The sequence below is a fragment of the Lissotriton vulgaris genome, chromosome 2_1 (assembly GCF_964263255.1).
Source record: "Lissotriton vulgaris chromosome 2_1, aLisVul1.2, whole genome shotgun sequence".
Taxonomy (NCBI): Eukaryota; Metazoa; Chordata; class Amphibia; order Caudata; family Salamandridae; genus Lissotriton; species Lissotriton vulgaris.
Genome location: NC_141687.1, coordinates 226,044,835 through 226,060,923, shown reverse-complemented (window position 1 = coordinate 226,060,923; position 16,089 = coordinate 226,044,835). Strand labels below are relative to the sequence as shown.

General features: G+C 51.0%; 1 protein-coding gene across 1 annotated transcript in view; it reads right to left on the bottom strand.

The window, feature by feature from the left end:
- Positions 1-16,089, bottom strand: part of ZZEF1 (zinc finger ZZ-type and EF-hand domain containing 1) — a 1,733,356-nt gene that overhangs the window by 406,401 nt on the left and 1,310,866 nt on the right. The window lies entirely within an intron of this gene.

The following is a 16,089-nucleotide window of genomic DNA, read 5'->3' as shown; positions in this document are numbered from 1 at the left end:
ATGGAGGCCGTTTACCAAACACTAAATAAACTAATGGTACAAACAGTGACTAGTCGAATAAGTTATTTACCTGTAGTAACGCTCATTCTGGTTGATACTCTAGCTAAACGTAAATTCAATTCCTCACGTACCTATTTGGTTCCGGAAAATTTTCAGAAATTGCTCCTGCACAGCGGTATATAGTGCCATTAGAGTCCGCAGCGACTTCTCCCTGCCTCGTGAAATGATGGCACGGATACATAGGTGCAAACCCTGCATGCTGACGTCAGCTTGCTTTAGAAACTTTGCTGCACTATCAGACGATTATCAATGAAGGTAGATCATAATGACAGTGAACAAAATCTAAGTTGAGGTCTTTTGAGAAAAATAAAGTCCACTCCAAGAACAGGGACAAGGAAAGGTGGTGGGGAATCTGCACATGGTTGGAGTATCCACCAGAAAGAGCGAGCAACTTGCTCTTCTGCAAGATACTAGTCTCTAAAAACTTTATATCGCATATGTAATTATGAGTATGACATTCTTTACAGATTCCTCTGATTCTAAGTGAACAACTGTTTTACTAAGCATGTATATATTTTCAACAAAGTGTTGAACTTGATGACCGTAATTCTAGAGATTATCTATTACAATTTAAGCCACAGTGCTAAATTTGTCAGTAAGTTATACATTGAATCCATTTGGGATGGACTGGTTATGATGATTAATAATCAAAATGGATAACCTACTTTGTAGTCACAAATCTAAACCTATCACTAAAGGCCAGCTGTAAAAAAACTGGTAAAAAAACACTGGTGCAAACTGTGACCAGTGTTTTTGCAACCAGTGTGAAATGTTGTGAACCAGCCAGTGTATTAATAGGCCGACTGGCAAAATTCAGAATCGTAGTGGGTCTCAATTTGTCCTATGTCCTATCCCATCAATATTCCTAAGGTGGGTCGCAAATTGCTACTCACCACAGTTGGTGGCCATCACAGGGATGGGTCAGCAGACCACCACATATGTGATCACTTTTTACATTTTTTACAGAGATGGATTAAACCAGGGTCAATGGGAGTCCTTGCAAGTTGGTTTTCAGTGGCAAAAATTTGATGGCTCCAACTTGCCGTTAGGGAACTTTTCTGGCACTCACCCACCCACACAAGTGAAGTACCTACTATATTTAGCAAGCAACGGGGGGTATGCTAGTTGGTAGGAAATCTGTGGCTCCATGCAGATTTCAGAAGTTTTCATCACAGAAATTTGAGGAGAAAGAGTGTTTTGAGCGAAAGTTCGATGTTTGCAAGGGCTTCAGGGTAAAAAACAAAATAAAACAAAGGTGAGGAACACCCTGCACGCTTGCGCGTGCCTAGTTATCTAATATGTGCAGATTTGGTAGGTTTCCCTAGGTGCCAGCTGAGCTGGGCCCAAAATTCAGAGCTGTCCAAACTGTAAAAAAGGGTTGGTTTTTTTGTTGGAAAAATAATTTGATGAGCCCATGTTGTGTTTTGGGCCCTCTCCTGTCGTGGGTGCTAGGTCCTCCCATACAAGTGAGGTGCCATTTTTTATCAGGAGGCATGGAGGAACGGCCTGTGGTAGGAAATTTGCGGCGCCATGCATATTCCAGAACTTTTCCTCACAGAAACACAAGGAAAATGTGTGCTTTTAGAATAAGTTTAAGGCTTGCAAGACATTCTAGGTAAGAAAACCTTTAGAAAGCCACACAAGTCACAAAACCCTGGATACCCATGGGTGTCCAGTTTTCAGAAATGTCTTGATACGTTTACCCCGGTGGTGGGTAAGCTACGGCACAAAATCCACAGCCACCCACATTGTAAAAGAAAAAAACAGCCTGGATTCTGCTGGGTGAAGTAGGATGTCTCCATGTTGGGGTTTGGGGCATTTTGTGTTGCAGGCGCTAGGTCCAGCCATACAAGTGAAGGTGCTCTTTTTATTGAGAGATGCGATGGAACACAGAATATGAGAACATTTGTTATTACCAACTGAATTTCTCGGCATTGACTTTCATATGTAAACCAGTGTGCAAGAACGAAGACATTTTGCAAAATATCTTCTGAATCATAACTGTATGGATAACCCTAGATTCAGAGGTGTAGAAATAACCACAGCTCCAAAACTCAGCATCTGGTGTAAATCTCAGAAATAGATTTTTCACTCTTTACATTTTACCAGTAGAGCTCTATAGCTCTCAGCTGTTTGCTCCGGTATCTTGGGTTATTTTTGGACAACCTACAAACCTTATACACCAGCATAACCAGAAAGGCCAAGCAGACATAATGGTATATTGCTTTTGCAAATCAGATATGGTGACAAGAAGTTACAGATGGAAACGTTGTCACACGTGGCTGTTTTGTCCTGCTCATTTTCAATATATTTGTTTCCAAAAGTCATTTTCTTTGAGAAAAACTTGAGGTATTAATACAAATGACCCCGTGCGGAATTCAGAATGTTGTCTACTTCTCAGGAATCCATAGCGTCCCAGGATCACACAAGGGTTTCATACTTGTTTCCAGGTCCTATCTAAATTCAGGGCTGAACCAATCTCTATATCTTCTGACCTTCTTAACTTTGGTCAGAACTTGGGGCAGATGTGGAAGGGGTGAACAGGAATACAGGAGACTGCAGTATCACTGTAAGTAGAATGTATCTGACAGGGAGCATTAAGGCAGTAAATACAGCAAACAGTATTTGAGAAACTGCACGTTCTCGGCATTTGATGAAAAGATCTACCGAAGGCATGCCCCAGTGGGCGACGATGCCATGTACCAACTCTGGATGTAGATGTCATTTGTGGTTCACCAGATGAGACCTGTTGAACAAGTTACTTACCTTCGGTAACAATATATCTGTAAGAGACATAGATTAGTTATAGATTCCTTACCTGAGAATTACCTCCAGGCATCAGACTGGTTCCGGAGAATCTTTTTCGTCATCAGTACCCCTGCGCATCGATAGGTGGCGTCGGTCGACTCCGCGCTTGTCGTTGGCGTCGTGGTCGCCGTAATGACTTCACGTTATCTATTTAGACGCCGCCCTCGTGCACTGACCTCAGTTCTTTACACAACATTTCACGCCAGAAGTGCAGAGCCACGCAAGACACAGACTACTGGTGCACAAAACTAGGGCCCTGAAAGGGAGTCCTTAACCCTAGAAGTTGGGTGGGGCGGTATGGAATCTATAACTAATCTATGTCTCTTACAGATATATTGTTACCGAAGGAAAGTAACTTGTTCATCTTAAAGAGACAATTTGTTATAGATTCCTTAACTGAGAATAGATACCCCAGCAATACCAACCCCGGAGGTGGGTCTGTGAACTAAGTTCACACCAGAAAGTCCTGGAGAACAGAACGGCCAAAGAAGCCGCCTCTTCGGACTTGGCTGTCAAGGCAGTAGTGTTTTGTGAACATGTGCAGAGATGCCCACATAGCTGCCTGACAGATGTCATTGAGGTGAACTCCACGTCCCAAAGCAGTGGTAGCTGCCGTCGCCCTGGTGGAATGGACATGCAGTCCCACTGGAGGCTCCTTCTTTGCCAAAGAATAGCAAGCTTACATGCACAAAGCGACCCACCTAGAGATGGTAAGTGTGTGCACGGCCCGACGTTTTTTGGCGCCCACATAGCCAACAAAGAGCTCGTCATCCACCCGGAACTGCTTTGTGCAATCCAAATAAAATTAAAGCGCATGTTTTGGATCGAGACGGTGGAGCCTCTCTTCCTCCTTAGTAGGATGCGGGGGCGGAAAGAAAGTGGGTAAAGTGATGGTTTAACTAATGTGGAAAGAAGTAACCACCTTGGGAAGAAAAGAGGGTTGAGTTTGAAGTACAACTTTGTCTGGATGAACAGCTAGAAAAGGAGGTTTTGAAGAAAGAGCCTGGAGCTCACTCACCCTGCGAGCAGAGGTGATGGAGACCAGAAATGCAGTCTTTAAAATGAGAAGTCTGAGAAGACAGTTATGTAGCGGCTCAAAGGGAGCACACATAAGAGAAGTAAGAACCAAGTTCTAGTCCCACTGAGGCATTACGAAGGGAACAGGAGGAAACAGATGAGTAATGCCCTTAAGAAAGTGTTTTTACAACAGGGGACTTGAAAAGAGAAGGCTGTTCAAGAAGCCTAAGAAAGGCTGAAGTGGCTGAGAGATAGCTCTTAAGAGCAGAGCCCTGCTGGGGCAAAGAAAGGGAACCTCAGAAAGCGGGGCGGAAAGGGAATCACAGCCTTTGCTGCGCACCTTGCCACAAATTTGTTCCATCTTAGTGGAGGGATGCCTGGCTGCCAAGATAACATCACAGACATTGGGAGGAAGGTTGAAGGCTGTCAACTGTCACCGCTCAATCTCTACGCAAGGAGGTGGAGACTTGACAGGTTCGGGTGGAGGACCGTTCCCTGCTGCTGCGACAAAAGACCCTCCTGAAGAGGCAGTCGGATCGGAGGATCGATGGCCATGTTTAACAGCTCAGGATACCAGACTCTTCGTGCCCAATCCGGCGCCACAAGTATGACTTGGGCACGGTCACGCCTGATCTTCTTCAGCACTCTGGGTAGAAGTGGTACCAGCGAAAAGGCGTATAGAAGACCACAAATCCACTTGTGACGAAAAGCGTTGATGAGCAAGTGCCGCCTTGGGAATTCCAATGCGCAGAATTGCTGACATTGCGTGTTCTCTTCGGTGGCGTATTGATCTAACCAAGGCTCTCCCCCACTGCTGAAAGAGACAATGCATCACCTCCTAGTGAAGACGGCATTCGTGATCCCTCATGTACCTGGGGCTGCGTTCGTTCGCCCTGGCGTTCAGAGAATCTGCCAGGTGTTGAGCCACAAGGGATATGCCCTGATGTTCCAGCCATGTCTAGAGACAGAGAGCCTCTTGACGCAAATTACTACTTGTGTAACGTTATAACTGTAAGAGACATTAGTTAGTTAGTGAAAGATTCCTTACCTTAGAATATTCCCCAGGCGTCATTCTGGATCCGGAAAGTTTTCTGCTTAGTGTGAGAAGGTGGCCTGATATGCAGTGGTCACTATTCTAGTGAACACTATGTATCAGTCCAGCAACCCTTATTGATGATTGGTTGTAAGTCAACCTTATAGACCAGCTATCCTAGTAGCGTGGATACGAGCAGTCTAAGGCTAAAGACTCGAGAGGGCGTGTTAAGCCAGCTGTTATACCACATATACCCCTTCAACACCAAGTGAAAGGACACCACACAAGTGTTATGAAAATAAACAGTTATTTATTAAAGATCACAACAGCCCTGTACTCTTTATGAGGACAGGGTACTAAGCACAAACCAAAACTCTTATAAAAATACTTAAGTTAGCACAGTATATACAAATGCCCGAGGGGCACGGAAAACCATATACTTGAAAAGTGGAATGCGAAATTACTAGCAGGTAAGTACAGTACTAATAGGCTTTGGAATCGCTAGGACTTGACTATAGAATCGTTAGATTACTTCTAGGAGACCCAGGGGACTCGGGTGCAGTGTGTGCACTCTCACGCGAGATGCGGGACAAAGTCTATGGTAGCTAGAATTTGCAAAGTTAGTGTTCTCGGGCGAACCCGACCTGGTAGGGAGAAAGCGAAAGTAGATTCTGACCCTTGGATAGTGAGGCTATGCTGGGGCACCGAAATGCCGAAGTTACCTAGCCCAGGGGCTGCAGCTGCATAGGACTCAAAAGACGTCGGGAATCCTCGTTGACGGACCAGGAGCCTGGAAGAAAGAAGTTGCTGGCAGGCGACCAGTGAAGAAAGTTCGGTGGATCCAAGCCTGGATCGATGGAAGATGACACCTGAAAGCAGAGGGGACCAAGTTCGAGACTACTAGCCAGTAGTCAGTGGGCACCAGGAGGGCACCGAATGGTAGCCACCTCGACAAGGCGTGTGGGTGACGCTGGGCTCGGAGATCTCACGGACCAGGAGGCGTTGTCGGCGACCAGGAAGGAGGATCGAGCTGTCCCACGAAGATAGAAGCTGTCGGCGTCGCTGGACCCAGGATTGGGCAACAAAGCCTTGGCAAATTCAAGCCCACGCGGTGGACCTAAAATGGCGTCTGGAGTGGACCAGGAGGGTCCGGGGTGCCTCTCTTCAAGAAGGAAGCAAGGGCCAGTCTGGAGCAACCAGACCAGCAGCAGTGATGTCGTCGGGCGTCGTTCAGAAGGCCACAAGCCAGCCGGCTAGTAGCCAAACAACGCGGTGCACAGCAAACAGCAGAAGGGCCCCACGCAGATCGTGGAGATGCAGGGGGGCTGATCTTTGGTGCTGGAGCTGCGCAGGGTTGGAGCTTCTCGGACCCCAAAGCACTCACCCGTGGAGGACACGGTGGGCTTGCAGTAAAGATGTCGTGCAGTCTTGGCGATCGTCGGTCCCTCGAGGTCTCGTCGCACTCACGGGTCTCAGCTTGGCTGTAGAGGTGAGTAGAGGTCAGAGGTGCCAGGGAAGCCGGGTCTCGTCGAGCTGGGTCGTCGGATTCGTGATGAAGGACTTGCAGCAGACCGCAGTGTTCTTTAGGATGGTGCCCGCTTGATGCAGGGTGACTACTCCTTAGCCACAAGGGAGAATCTTGAGGAAGAAATCTTGAAGTCCTTTCGAAGAAAGTCGTGTCTTGATTCCAAAGATGATCTAATTTGAACAGGGGGCCCGCTCCCATCTTTATACTAAAAAAGGGGGCTGACCCGGTGACTAGGTCCTGCCTATGGGTGGGACTAGGAGGGGGGTGGTTACACCCCTCTGCCATGCCGGACTTCCCCAGGCCAGGGGCTGGTGTTCCCCTGGAACTGGTTCAGACCGGCCTATGCGTAGTGAGCACCGGGGTGCCACTCAGCAGTCACCTTCCTGAAAAGCCCTGCCTACCCAGGATACACAAAACCATGTCTGGGACGGTGCTAGCACCACCCCTGACAGGAAACCCTTTGTCCAGGCTCCCCTCGCTGGAAGGACTCCCAGCTGCAGGGGGTCAGACTCGTGTCTGTGGTGGCAGCATCCATTTTGTGGAGCTGAGGCTTTAGTTAACTTTAACCGGGGTTCACAGTTACATACATGTCGTGTCCCTCTAGGAGGGTGGAATGCTAACCCCGTCGCCAGAATTGGCGAGGGGTTAGTATTCCAATTCGTATGACACCTTACTCGACATGTTTTGATAAAGCAATACCAAAGTTAGCATTTAACCGCGAGGATTATAATGCACTTAAGAGTATATGGTATGCGTTATCATGGAACAGCTATTAGGACTTGGTTCCGCAAGCTGCAGACAGGCTCAGCTCATGCCAGAGCACCATCTCACACGATTCCAAGCACTCTGCCTTCAGGATTGTCAAGGCCTGCCATAGGAGTGACTGATAGGAATCTGTGTGTCCATTTTAGGGTTAGGTATAGGTATACTACACCTACAGCAAAGCGTGATTACACGACTTTGCCCCAGCTGTCATGCAGCCAGTTGTGTCAAATTTAAGAGGCCAGCCAGGGGTGGCATAATACATGCTGCAGCCCCTGGCAGCCCTGGGTACACCTATGCCCTGAGTTACAGGGTCTGATAAGGTGGCCCAGCACCAATTGGTAAATGCACCTAGGGTACATGTCGTAATTTAGAAAGAGAACAGCCAGGCTGTGGGTCTGATTGGCAGGCCCACAGCCAGAGAAAGTCGTAAACCAGTGAAACAAAAGCAAAAAATCTGGGTGATCATAGGATTGCAGACCCTACTCTCCTACACTTAGCAGTACCCCTGCGCACCAGTAGCTGGCGTCGTGCGGCTCCGCGCCGGTCACTGGCGTCGTAAGCACCGCAATGACGTCACGGAGGCTTCTTAGGCGCCACCCAAGCGCTGACGTCAGTTCTGGAAACAACTTTCCGCGCCGAAACGCAGAGCCATGCAAGAAACTGACCTTTGGTGCATAAAACTCCTAGTAATCAGTTCGCAGAACAGGGAGGATGGGTGGGGCGGTAAGGAATCTATCACAAACTAATGTCTCTTACAGATATATCGTTACACAAGTAGTAACTTGTGCATCTGAAAGAGACACGTTAGTGATAGATTCCTTACCTTAGAATAGATACCCCAGCAATACCAACCCCAGTGGTGGGTCTGCGAACAAGATTACACCAAAAAGTCACGGAGCACAGAACAGCCAAATAAGCCGTCTCTCCAGACCCGACTGTCAAGGCAGTAGTGCTTGGTAAATGTGTGCAGCGAGGCCCATGCAGCTGCCTGACAAATGTCCTGCAAGGGAACCCCTCGTCCCAAGGCAGTAGTGGCTGCAGTTGCCCTGGTCGAATGGGCACGCAGCCCCACAGGAGGCTCCTTCCTGGCCAAGGAGTAACATGCTTTGATGCACAGAGTATCTCACCGGGAGATGGTCCGTTTGAGCACAGCCCGACCTTGCTTCGCGCCCACGTAGCCGACAAAAAGCTGATCATCCACCCGGAACTGCTGTGTACACTGCAGATAGAAAGCGAGCACACGTTTTGGGTCCAGACGGTGGAGCCTCTCCTCTTCTCTTAAAGGATGCAAAGACAGAAAGAAGGTGGGCAAAGTGATGGTCTGCCCGATGTGGAAGGACCTGACAACTTTTGGCACAGAAGAAGGACGGGTCTTTAAAACCACCTTGTCCGGATGAACGGAAAGGAAAGGCGGTTTGGAAGAAAGGGCCTGGAGCTCACTCACTCTTCTGGCATAGGTGATAGCAACCAGGAAAGCGGTCTTAAGAGTAAAAGACAGTTATGAAGAGGCTCAAAGGGTGCGCACATCAGAAAAGTCAAGACACGATTTAAGTCCCATTGAGGCATTATGAAGGGCACGGGAGGAAACATGTGCATAATGCCCTTGAGAAAGCGGTTAACCACTGGGGACTTAGAAAGAGAAGGCTGATCAGGAAGCCTCAGGAAGGCGGAAATGGCAGAAAGATAGCCTTTGATAGTGCCCAGAGCAGAGCAGATAGGAGGAATAGAAGAACCTCAGAAAGAGAGGCAGAAAGGGGATTTACAGCTTTCGCTGTGCACCATGCCACAAATTTGTTCCATCGGCAAGTATGTTCCATCTTAGTGAAGGGACGCCTGGCTGCCAGAATGACATTTCAGACCTCAGGAGGAAGGTCGAAAGCGGTCAACTGTCGCCGCTCAATCTCCACGCATGGAGGTGGAGGCTGGACAGGTTCGGGTGGAGGACCGTCCCCTGCTGCTGCAATAGAAGATCCTCCCGAAGAGGCAGACGGATCAGGTGATCGATGCTCATACTGAGTAGCTCAGGATACCACACTCTTCAAACCCAGTCCGGAACCACAAGCATAACTAGGGCCCGGTCGCGCCTGACCTTCTTCAGCACTCTTGGCAGAAGTGGTATGGGCAGAAAGGCATACAATTGACCACAGCTCCTCTCGAGACGAAAAGCGTCTCCGAGCGAGTGCCGCCTTGGAAATTCCAACGCGCAGAACTGTCATTGCGCGTTCTCTTCGTGGTGAATAGATCTAACCAAGGCTCTCCCCATTGCAGAAAGAGTCCGTGCGCCACGTCCAAGTTCAGACGCCACTCGTGATCCACCATGCACTGGCGCCTCAATTTGTCCACCCTCGTGTTTAGAGAACTTGCCAGGTGTTGAACCACCAAGGTAATGCCTTGATGTTCAAGCCATGTCCAGGAGGTGCAGAGCCTCCTGACATAGGGTCCACGACCCCACCCCGCCCTGTTTGTTGCAATACCACATGGCGGTGGTGTTGTCCGTGAACACCTGCACTACACTTCCTCGGACAGAGGGAAGGAATGCCTTCAGTGCAAGCCAGTAAGCCCGCAGCTCCAGAAGGTTGATATGGAGCCGGGACTCTGCCAGAGACCACCTGATCTCCGTCTCCCCCAAGTGGCCTCCCCATCCCAGGAGGGATGTATCAGTCACCACTGTGTGCTACGGTTGGGGAAGGGAGAGGGATCTGCCACTGACCGAATCGCGATCCGTTAGCCACCACTGCAACTGTCGTGCAGCGACCTCCGAGACCTGGATGAGATCGGACAGGTTGCCTTGATGCTGTGCCTAGTGGAACTTCAGGTCCCACAGCCCGCATAGGTCATCTGGCATGCGTCATTAGCAGGATGCAGGAGGCCATCAGGCCCAGAAGCTGAAGGGTCATCCTGACTGAAACTTGGGATAGAGGCTGAAAGAGCGGAATCATAGCCTGAATATCCCGGACTCGCTGTTCGGGAGGATAAACTCGAAACAGCATCGAATCCAGAACCACTCTGATGAAAGGGAGCTTATGAGAGGGACTCAGGTGCGACTTCGGCACATTGATGGAGAACCCTAGCAATTGCAGGAGGTCGGCCGTAGTCTGGAGGTGGGAGACGACTGCCTGGGGAGAGCCCGCCTTCAACAGCCAGTCGTCGAGGTAGGGGAAGACTGACACCCCTGATCTGCGCAGATGAGCTGCGACCACCGCCATCACTTTCGTGAACACCTGAGGGGCGCTGGTAAGGCCGAAAGGGAGCACGGCAAACTGAAAATGCTCCTGGCCTACCATGAACCGCAGGTAACGCCAGTGGGCTGGCAGGACAGGGTTGTGAAAATAGGTGTTCTGCAAGTCCAACGCTACCATCCAGACTCCAGGGCAGTCAGGACCTGAGCCAGAGTCAGCATCTTGAACTTCTCCTTCTGGAGGAAGCGATTGACGTCCCGGAGGTTCAAGATGGTGCACAGGCCCCCCTTGTCCTTCTTGGGGACCAGAAAGTAGTGGGAATAACAGCCACTCCCTACTTCTTGATCGAGAACGTACTCGATGACCCCCTTGGCCAGGAGGGCCATGACTTCCTGACGGAGAAGAGCCAAATGATCCCCCGACATGCGGTGGTACCGAGGTGGCATGGCTGGAGGGGAGGACAGAAAGGGGAGCGAGTAACCTTGGCAGATTATCTGCAGCACCCACTTGTCCGATGTGATTTTGCGCCAATGGTGGTGGTGGTGACGGACCCTGCCTCCTACGGCATGAGGAGCCTCCTGAAGCTCGTATTAGGAAGGCTTGGAGGTGGAAGCAGCAGGTGTGGAGGTGGACTGACCCGCCTGCTGGTTACCAGACCCACCCCTGCAGGAGCCACGTCCGCGGCCATGCTGAGGCAGGTTCTGGCCACGAAAGGAACAAAACCCAAAGACCCAAAGACTTAGCCGTGGCCCGTGAGTCTTTAAAGCGCTCCAGGGTACTGTCCCCCTTGTCGCCAAAGAGGCAAGAGCCATCAAAGGGCATGTTCATAAGCGAGCTCTGGACATCAAGCGAGAACCCGGTAGACCGCAACCAGGCATGGCGCCGCAACGCCACAGTCGTGGTGTAGTGTAGTTCCTATATTCCCAATAGGCTCTGCGCATTGGAATAATATATTCAGCAGTGTAGACTTAGGACTGAGGTCGACTAGGTCTCTACTGACTATATTAGACTTAAGGTTTGCCAGCTAGCTCAGAGGTCACTAGAAACTTTCTCGAATAAACGAGGAGTTTAACCTCCCTGGATATACAAGAAGGGATTAGCTTCTGACAACCATATAACATGACAACTTTGCTCCCTCTTAATAAGAGTGTATCTCTAGAGTCGTGTGAAAACAATAGACAGCTATTTCACTCCGTCAATCGTGCGTACTTAGTTTCACCAGAGTGCAGAGAAAAGAGAGACGGACGTTTTCAATAAAAGGTGTAATTTTATTGAGCAGTCTTCTTTCTCATGCAAGAGAAATTAATTGCCATAATTGCAATACTTAATGTAAAGTAAAGTGCGTACAGTAAAAGGAGTATTATGAAATAATACTGTAAAAGCATTGATATGGTTTCTTAGCCATAAGATACTTTAAAATGGATAAAATATATACATACATATATACATTGACTAACGTACTCAACTGGTGCTTCTTAATACGCCTACCCCGGTGTACCTGACCTAAGCCTAATACATGGGAAGGAGTAAGTAAGTAGCAGTTTAAGTTAAGTTGGTCTTGCCAAGAATCTGAGGTCTGGTATCTCTCTTTCAGGGCTCGATATCCCAGCAGCCCGAGAAGCCGGCTGAGCACAAGGGAAGCTGGATTTCTTGGCAGGAGAAAAGACAGCGTCTCTCTCAGTGCGTCAAAAGGGAGGGGCAGCGTCTGTGGGCTCTCGCATCAGCTGGGCTCTCGGACAAGTAGATAGCTGCTCGGCTCCAAAACCACCACTGTGTGTTTGCTTAAGGCAACGTTGGTATATTTATACTTGAAAGGTGCCGGGTTTGGCGTAAGGTTGGACATAAGACGTCAATAAAGATGTCACTAAGAACTAGCCATTCTTACAGTGCTTCACAGGAGTTCTAGGACGAAATCAAAACAAAAGCAAATGGGGATTTCCCAGGTTGCTGGAGGTTTGGTTTGTTTATAGAACTCGTTGTGCTTTCTAGGAGTCCGGGGAAGTAGCCTTGCTTAATGTGACTGCATGGGCTACAACAAAATATAGATATGATTCCTATGCCATTATAGGGATATTATTGATGATAACCGTACAAGGGCATAAAATAGAAATATCGATTTAGGTTCCTAGATAAAAACACAGTAGTGGAAATCGCCCTGCCCAAGGAATCAGCCGTGTCCAGACCACACCTGAAACAAACTTCGCTGCATCCTTGCCCTCCAAAATCGCTTGGGAAAGGACCGGCTGGACTTCTTCACAACACTGAGCCAGTAACTCTGCTACCGTATCCCACACGGCGTGGGAGTAACAGCCCAATTAGCAGGCGGTATTAACCGACCGCAACCCCAAGCTGGCAGAGGAGAACAACCTCTTTCCATATTGGTCCAGCTTCTTAGATTCCTTATCCGGCGGAGCCACGGGAAAGGCACTCTGTGACGTCGAGGCCTGAATGACCAGGCTCTCAGGTGTGCGATGAGTTGTCAAGAAGGCAGGGTCACCAGGCGCCGGCCGATGACGCCTAGGGATGTTCTTATCCGTCGGTGCCCCTGAGGCCGGCTACAACCAAGTGCCCAAGAGGACTTCGGTAAGGACCTCATTGAAAGGGAGCAGCAGTTCTGACGATGTAGACGCCGTCTGGAGCAGCTCCGTAAGGAGGTTGGTCTTAAGGGCCACCATAGGGAGGTTGAGATGGAGAGCCTCTGCAGCTCGGCGATGCACCATAGAGTTGGAAGCGCCCGCCTCCATAATAGGTGGAGGGGAGGCAAACCCCGGGTCAGAAGACCCATCAAGTTCACCCGCATCTTGAAGGTCATCCACCCAATCCTGCTCAGAGGCACACTGCAGCGCAAGGGGGTCCTCGGAACCATCCCTATCCTCATCCGGCTCTGGGATAGAAGGAGCTGGCCGAGACGGCAGGGCCTGAGAGGGGGCCAGTGGCGCCGGGAGCAGCGCCTGCCGGGGCCGAACTGGAGCCACATCCCAATATGGATCCCAGGTCAGGACGAAATGGTCTGATAGCCGGGGCAGGGGCGCGATAAACAGCACCCAGTGCGGCGCCAGTGGCGGAGCCAAGGGAGGCGCTGGGGCCAGAGCCAAGGGCAGTGCCGGGGGCGGAGTCAGCATTGCTGCACCTTGTGGCAGCAGGGCCGGAGTGGAGGGCGCTGGATCCAGTGGCTCTGTGGCTCTGGGGCCGGCGCCAGAGGCGCTGCCACACCGGCCAACAGGATTTGGACACGGGCTGCCGGGCCTGCAGGCCGCCGGCGAGAGCCCGAGGCCTAAACAGGCGGTCCATGGCAGCAAAATCTCTTGCATCTGTTCGGGAGTCGCCGAAGGACCCAGGTAAGGTGTGTAGGCCGGGGGACTCCCAGGCTCCAAAGGAGCCGCAGGGGCGGAGCCCCTGTCCCCCTCGTATGCCTCCGGGGAGCGACGGGTGGATGTCGGAGAGGGATCACGCTTCTTTGACTTCTTCTTATGGCGTTGCTTACCGGAATCTGAAGGTGAAAACTTAGAGTCCGAGGAGTGACGGCTCCGGCCCCGCGAGCGGTCCAGCCAACGGCCCCTAGACCCGGAGCGGCGGTGAGAGGAGTGCAAGACCTCCAGCAACGTTCCGGCGCCGCTCCAGCAAGGCCTTCGGGACCATGGCACGACAGTCCCGACAATCCCGGGAGTCATGTTCAGTCTCCAGGCAGTAGAGGCAGACATCATGGGGGGTCCGCCATCGACATGTTACGGCGGTATGACCCACATGACTTACAGCCGAGCATCCCTACGTGCACCAGGAGACAAAAGGAGGAGACAAAACTGAGAAAAAGAAAGAACTGACGTCCGCATGCATGAGTGTCGCCTAAGTAGCCTCTGTGACATCATCCCTGCGTTTACAACACCAGTGATGGGCGCGGAGCAGCGCTTCGCCACCTCCTGGCGTGCAGGGGTACTGCTAAGCAGAACACTTTCCGGATCCAGACTGATGCCTGGGGAATATTCTATGGTAAGGAATCTATCACTAACGTGCCTCTTTCAGATATAGGGTCCACAACCTCACCCCGCCCCGTTTGTTGCAGTACGACATGGTGGTGGTGTTGTCCGTGAACACCTGCACTACTCTTACCCGGCCAGAGGGAAGGAATGCTTTTAGTGCAAGACAAATCGCCCGGAGCTCCAGAAGGTTGATGTGGAGCCCGGACTCCGCCGGAGACCAGAGACCTCTGACCTCCGCCTCTCCCGTGTGGCCACCCCACCCCAGAAGTGATGCATCTGTCATCACTGTGAACTCTGGTTGGGGGAAGGGAGAGGGATCTTCCGTTAACCCAATCCTGGTTCATTAGCCACCACTGCAACCGTCGTGCAGTGCTCTCTGAGACCTGAACACAATAGGACAGATTCTCCTGTTGCTGTGCCCACTGGAACTTCAGGTCCCACTGCAGAGCCAGCATATGCCACCTGTCATGATCTACTAGCAGGATGCAGGCGGCCGTGAGGCCCTGCAGCCTCAGGACATTCTGACCAAAACCCTGGATAGAGGCTGAAAAATCTGAATCATAGCCCGAATATCCCAGACTCGCTGCTCAGGAGCATAAGCCAGAAACTGCGTCATGTCCGGAACTGCTCCGATGAAAAGGAGCTTCTGAGCGGGAATCAGGTGTGACTTCCGCACATTTATAGTGAACCCCAACGATGGCCTGGGGTGAGCACGCCTTCAACAGCCAGTCCTTGAGATAAGGGAAGGACTGGACCCCCTGATCTTCGCAGATGAGCTGCGATCAACGCATCACTTTCGTGACCAACCAAGGGGCGCTGGTAAGGCCAAAGGGGAGCATGGTAAACTGAAAGTGCTCGTGGCCTACTGTGAACCGCAGTTAATGCCGGTGGGCCGGCAGGACGGGGATGTGAAAGTAAGCGTCCTGCAAGTCCAAGACTACCACCCAGTCTCCAGAGTCGAGGGCAGACAGGACCTCAGCTAGTGTCAACATTTTGAACTCCTCCTTCCAGAGAAAGCGGTTGACGATCCTGAGATCCAAGATAGGACGCAGCACATTGTCCTTCTTGGTCACCAGAAAGTAAGGGGAATAGCAGGGGCAGGAACTTGCTCAATGGATCCCTTGGTCAAGAGAGCCATAACTTCCTGTTGGAGAAGGGTCAGATGATCCTCCGACATGCGATGGTGCTCAGTTGGCATGGATGGAGGGGTAGTCTTGAAGAGGAGAGAGTAGCCCCTTTGGACTATCTGCAAAATCCACATGACCAACGTGATGGTGCGCCAGTGGGGGAGGTGATGGCGAATCCTGCCACCCACTGGCGATTGGTAGCCCTGAAAGGTCGGACTAGGAGGGTTTGGAGGCTGCTGCAGAGGGGGCGCTGGTGGACTGGCCCGGTCGCTGGCCCCCAGACCCAAGACGGTGGGCCCCCGTGCAGGGGCAGGACAGCTTGCGCCGGGCTGTGGCTCTCAGTGGAATGTGGCGGGGCACCTCTTCCGTATCCACGAAAGCGACGAAAAGCAGACTACGCAGGGCAGGTGGTAAAGAGGCACAAGGACTTGGCCGTAGCCCGAGAGTCCTTTAAGCCCTCCAGCGCACTGTCCGCTTTGTCGCCAAACAGGCGACGGCCATTAAAAGGCATGTTCAGCAAGGTAGCCTGGACATCCCCAGAAAAACTAGTCGACCTCAGCCAGGCATAGCGCTGAAGGGCTACCGACGTTGAAAT